This window comes from Aulostomus chinensis, chromosome 3 (genome assembly GCF_037954235.1).
Source record: "Aulostomus chinensis isolate RoL2024-O1b breed Wild chromosome 3, RoL_Achi_v1.0, whole genome shotgun sequence".
NCBI lineage: Eukaryota > Metazoa > Chordata > Actinopteri > Syngnathiformes > Aulostomidae > Aulostomus > Aulostomus chinensis.
The window spans coordinates 7,874,073-7,880,085 of NC_141322.1; the positions used below are offsets into that span (position 1 = coordinate 7,874,073).

Below are 6,013 nucleotides of genomic sequence, written 5' to 3' on the forward strand. Positions count from 1 at the left end.
ACCTGTACCAAGGAGCTGTACAGAAAAAATTACACCATCCTGGCTGTGAGGTCATTAAAGAATCAATCAATCAAGACTTCTCTTAACTACTTTGTTAATAGGGCCATTGTGAATAAAGAGACTTCCCCAACCGACACCTGTGTCTCAATCCTCTGATTCCTCTTATCCACCTCTTTCTATCACAACAATGGAAGGGAACAATTAGTAGCTCCGTTTATTAATTAAATAGATGAACAGTAATATTTTTGTAATATTTTTTTGTCTACTGACAAGTAAACACTACATTTTACTTCTCTTGAGTAAATGTTTAGACTGGCAACTTTAATTGTTCTTAAGTAAAGTTTAATCAAAGCAGTTGTACTCCTTTTTTCTTTTTTTTTTTAAAAAACCTGTCCTGTTCAGTAGCTGGGGCAAGCAGTATCGATGTTCCTGGTGCCTTGTTTTACTGAGGCAGTTTTACTCTGCAAAGGAGGAATCTGATAAACTCCTCCTATCGCCATTTCTGTTTAATTTTAATTGGAATGGTATTGGTTCATTGTTAAAGCTACTGGACTGAGGCTCAGGAGTGATAGGAAGAGAGAACAGGGACAGGATAGGGAAGACAAGGGGGGGGAGACAAAAACAACAACAACAGCGGAAAAACAAACAAACAAACAACAACAAAAACAGTAACAACAATAACAACAGAGAGAAAAAAAGAAAAAAACATTGGTTGCAGAATTTCCAGTACAAACTTACCATTGGGTTTAATATAATTTCTCAAATAAATGTCTGTGATTATGGATCAGTTGTGCACCGCATATGTGTATGTGTGTATGCGCATGTGTATGTATGTGTGTCTGTGTGTGCTACGGTTTGTCTTGGATGCTGTGGGTAGCTGACTGTAGCTGATGTGGGGGACCAGGACATCACGCCCCCAGCCCCTCCCCTAACACGGGGAGCCCCAGCCGACTGTGGGGAGCTGGGACTGTTTGTGCTGTCTGGCTGTCCTGTTGGGGCCGCTCTCGCTGGGCTCGCTGCTCTCCCCCTCCACTGTGGAAGCTCTGCTGCCGCTGTTGGTTAGTGGCAACCGGAGGAATTGCAAGTAGTGGCGACCTAAACACCGACTCCACTGCTGTCTTGTCCACTGCTGTTTTGTGGGCCATGTTTGCCTACCGCCACTCAAGAGTTAATCCCTGCTGCCCCTGTCATGTTTTAATTGTCCAAGTCACTCATCTTCACACTGACGGCATGTGTTAGCCAGCTTCCCTTTTCTTTGTTTGGTGCACTAACCCGAGAGCACTGCGGAATTTCTTTGTATTTAGGATTTCGATTTGTTAATTTCTTTATTTAGTTTGCACGTTTCCTTTTTTTGTCGAATGGTTGGTTTATTAAGCGGCTAGGTTTTCTTTGGGTTTGTTCATTGTTTGGTGTTAACTATTCTTTTTTTTGTTTTTGATTATTAACTTTTGGCATGCTTTATTTTGTGATTAGTTTGACTAGTTAATTTAATTTTATTTATTATTAATTTTGCATGTTTCTTTTGAGTGATTCCCGATTAATTGGTGGGTTTGTTTTGTGTTTGAGTATTTTGTTTCAGTTGTGTTTGCATTTTTGTTTTGTTTGCATTTTTGTTTATTTTGATCTTTGCTATTTTGATTAGTTCTTGTTTGTTTATCAAAGTTCTGTTTTTGTTTGGTTTTGAGTGATTTATTTAATTTGTTTCCATGCCTTATTTACTGTGATTTGGTTGATTTTAAATATTTTTCTTTTTCTTCAATTTGGTTATTTGCTTTCAGTAGTTGTGGATCTGTTGCAGAAGAAAAAAACTAATTGTTGGTGTGAATTGTGAATGCCCTTTTGTTTTAGAATATATTGTTAAATAAAAATGTCAATTTTTAATAAATCCGTCTAGTCTCGAGTGCACGAACCTAAACTACTTTCCTGGGGATGAAATCCCCCCAGGTGGCGTTGTTGTGGCAATCCTCAAACTTATCTCTGTCCAATTCGTTATTTACTCTAACCGTACCCCACCTAACCCCGCTCTCCACATTCAGTTAGAACACCATTGTCTGAAAAGATTATTTTGATTTGGTCCCTTTTTGGCCAAAGCATTTGTGGTTTCTGTCATAATGATAGTTATTCAGCAACACCTATCTTAAATACTCAGATTTCTTAAAAACAAGACTCCTGGAGATGTCACGTGTGACATCTTCCATAACCACTGGCACGGTCCTTCTTCAAGACCCTGACTTGAAAGTTCTATTTTCAAGCATTAAGCTCTGCTTAAACTAAGCTGAAACTGCACTTCCTTCCTTTCAGGCTGCACCAATAAGTCCCAAAAGACTCAACAGCTGATCCAAAACACTGCTGCCCACATGTTGACTAGAACTGGTAGAAGAGACCATTTCTCTCCTGTACTGGCTTCTCTGCATTGGCTCCCTGTCAAATTCAGAATAGAATTTAAAATTCTTCTTCTTAAATACAAAGTCCTCAACAATCAGGCACCTTCATATTTGACAGAGCCCATAGTCCCCTATTATCTAAGAAGAACCCCAAACTCTCAGGATTCATGGTTACTTGTGATTCCTAGAGTTTCTACACAACCTCCTTCTGCAACTCTATTGTGTCATTTTTCAATGATAAAATCAAGAACGTTCATGAGCAATTCGGATCAATTACTCACATCAGCATCTCAGCACACCTTCAACTATCCACACACCCTTTTTACGCCTTCCATCTCCCCACTCTCTCAGAAATCACAGAACTCATCCGGAAATCCAAACCATCCACTTGCCAACTGGATCCCCTCCCCTCACAACTTGTTAAAGCCTGCTGCTCCTCCCTGGTCCTCCTCATCTCTGCCATCATCCACTCCTCTCTCACCTCTGGAACTGTCCCTACATCCTTCAAAATGGCTTCCATCACCCCAATTTTGAAAAAACCCGGTGCCACCCCCTCCAACTTCAACAACTTCCGCCCCCATATCTAATCTCCCCTTCACCTCCAAAATCCTTGAAAAAAACAGTTGCCTCCCAACTCTATTCACACCTGTCCCACAACAACCTGTATGAACAGTTCCAGTGTGGTTTCCACCCACTCCATGGCACTGAAACAGCACTTATCAAAATCACCAACAACCTCCTTATGGCAGCTGACTCTGGACTCCTCACCATCCTCATCCTCCTTGACCTGAGTGCAGCCTTCAATACCATCTGTCACACTACCCTCCTCAACAGACTACGTTCCATTGGCATCCCCCACACTCCCCTGGACTGGTTCACATCTTACCTCTCTGGCCGCGCTCAGTATATTCAGCTCAAGTCTCGTAAATCCATCCCCTCCTCTGTCACTTTTGGCGTGCCCCAGGGCTCTGTCCTGCCCCATCATCTACCTCCTTCCCCTCGGCAATGTCTTCCGCAAATTCATCATTCATTTTCATTGTTATAGCAATGACACCCAGCTCTACCTCAACACCAAACCCTCATCCCGTCTCCCGCCCACCTTCCTCACTGACTGCATCTCTGAAATAAAAACCTGGTTCACCCAAAACTTCCTCAAACTAAACAGCAATAAAACCGAGGTTCTCCTCATTGGCACCAAATCCACTCTCTCCACTATTGACAACTCCACTGTCTCACCTTCCCCCCCAAGTTAAGAGCCTCCTGGACAGCACATTATCCTTTCGATCCCATATCAACAACGTTACCCAGTCTGCCTTTTTCTATCTACGTAACATCAACCGTCTCCGCCCCTCCCTTATCCCCCACACTGCTGCCATCCTTGTTCACAGCCTTATCACCTCCCACCTGGACTACTGTAGCTCTCTCCTCTTCGGCCTCCCTCACAAATCCCTTCATAAACTCCAGCTGGTCCAGAATTCTGCTGCTCGCATCATTACTTGAACTCCCTCCATCCACCATATCACTTCGGTCCTCCAACAGCTCCACTGGCTCCTGGTTTAGGTCCGCATTCAATTTAAAATCCTCCTGCTAATATTCAAGGCATTCACAACCTTGCCCCACCCCATATCTGTCCGACCTCCTCCATTTTCCCACTCCCTCCCATGCCCTAAGATCCTCTTCCTCCATACACCTGTCTGTCCCTTCTGCCCGTCTCACCACCATGGGGAGCAGGGCATTCAGCCACTCTGTTCTGGAATTCATGACCACCCCAACTCAGAAAAATTGACTCACTTGCCCACTTCAAATCACAACTCAAAACTCATATGTTCAAATTTGTGTATCCAACTTAATTGAAATCTCTGTGCCTCTTTCTGTTCTTTTTATCCTTTATTATTGTTTTGATGTTTTTAGGTGTGTTTTTTTTTATAAAATTGTGCTCTGTATGGCGACCTTGAGTGCCAAGAATGGCGCCTTTAAATAAAATGTATTATTATATTATTATTTCTAAAAGTAGAATGGGAGTCAGAGCCTTCACCTAACAGGCTCCCCTCCTGTGGAACCGCTTCCCAGTTTCAGTCCGGGATACAGACACCCTCTCTATGTTCAAGAGCAGACTTAAGACCTTCCTTTTTGATAAAGCTTATAGTTAGGGCTGCTTAGGCTGGCCCTTAGATAAGCTGCTATAGACTTGGGCTGCCAGGGGATCTCTCATGATGCACTGGGCTTCTCTCTCCTCCTCTCTTTCCTCTTTGTCCTCCTGTATGAGTTATACATAAATCATACTTATGTGTTACTAACTCATCTTTTTCTCTGGAGCTTTTGGGCTCCCCACATCCCAGATCCCGCTGAAAGAGGCTACAGATATGAAGAAGCTCAAGCAGCCACCCGAAGCACCACCTGCTCATGTCCTCACCTGTCCATCAGTCTCTTTCTGTCTTCTCCCACTTTATCTCTGCCCCTCTCTTTCCTTCTGTATATCTGTCTTTCTCTGTGCCACAATCTCCTGCTCTCTTTCCCCCCAACCGGTCAAAGCAGAAGGCCGTCTCTGCTTGACATTCCTCCTTGTTAAAAGGAAGGTTTTTGTGCAGGATGTGCCTGCTCATGGAGAATTGTTGGGTGTAAATTCATTGAAGGAGTGTGGTACTTGTAAAGTGTCATGAGATAAATTTGTTGTGATTTGGCACTATACAAATAAAATGGACTTGACTTGACTTATATTCCTTGTTTTTCTTGATTTATTTATCTATCTATCTGCAACAGGGACAGTCGTGAAGATGTGTACTGTTCCTTCTGAAACCCCGGTAGGACTGATCATTACCAGATTACTAGAGTCTGCATTTTATTTCAAACTACCAGCAGATGCTGCAAGAAGCATGGTTGCACAGTTTATTGCTTTTTAAGGATGACATACACAAATTTAATTTTTAATTTACAAAGTTATACACCCTCTACTCTCTGTAATTGTATGGATGACTTCAGACCTTTTTTGATTATCAGGTTTGAGAAATTCAAAACTGGGCTCTTGTAGAATCAGGGCTTGCTTCCCATCTTTACAGATGATTCAATGGTTTTCTTGCCAAACTAAAGCAGAACATTGGAAAATGAATGGCAAGGGACATGGTGACAAACCCAGCTAACCTGACAAAGCAATGGACCCAGGTTGGTCTTTTTTAATGGAGAACCAAAGTTCCACACATGAAAAGGGCAGTATGTGAGCGAGCAGGAGGATTGACCACAAGACAGAGAATAAAAGATTTGAATGGATCATAGGATCAAATGAAATACAATTTTTTTTAAATTCATGTGGAAGAGAAATACATGCTCAAGCTAGGGCTCAAACTCAGAACTTTCTTGCAGTGAGGCAACACAGTGCAGCGTCTCAAGTAAAAATGTTTTTTTTATTATCCATATTGTATATTAGGCAATGGAACGGCATGGTGGTGTAGTGGTTAGCTGGTTGTATCGTTGGCATCGGTCATTTAACATCTTGCATGTGTTAGAGCTACTCTACTAAAAATGTCATTGTTAGAACAGAGACAGGGGCAGTTCACATCAGGTTTTTATATAATTTTATATCATTAGCTCATTTATTTACAGTGACTTGTAAAAATATTCATACTCCTTGAACT

At 42.1% G+C, this 6,013-nt stretch overlaps 1 pseudogene; it reads left to right on the forward strand.

The window, feature by feature from the left end:
- Positions 1-3,126: 3,126 nt before the first annotated feature.
- On the forward strand, positions 3,127-4,534 carry LOC147267541 (uncharacterized; annotated as a pseudogene).
- Positions 4,535-6,013: the final 1,479 nt, after the last annotated feature.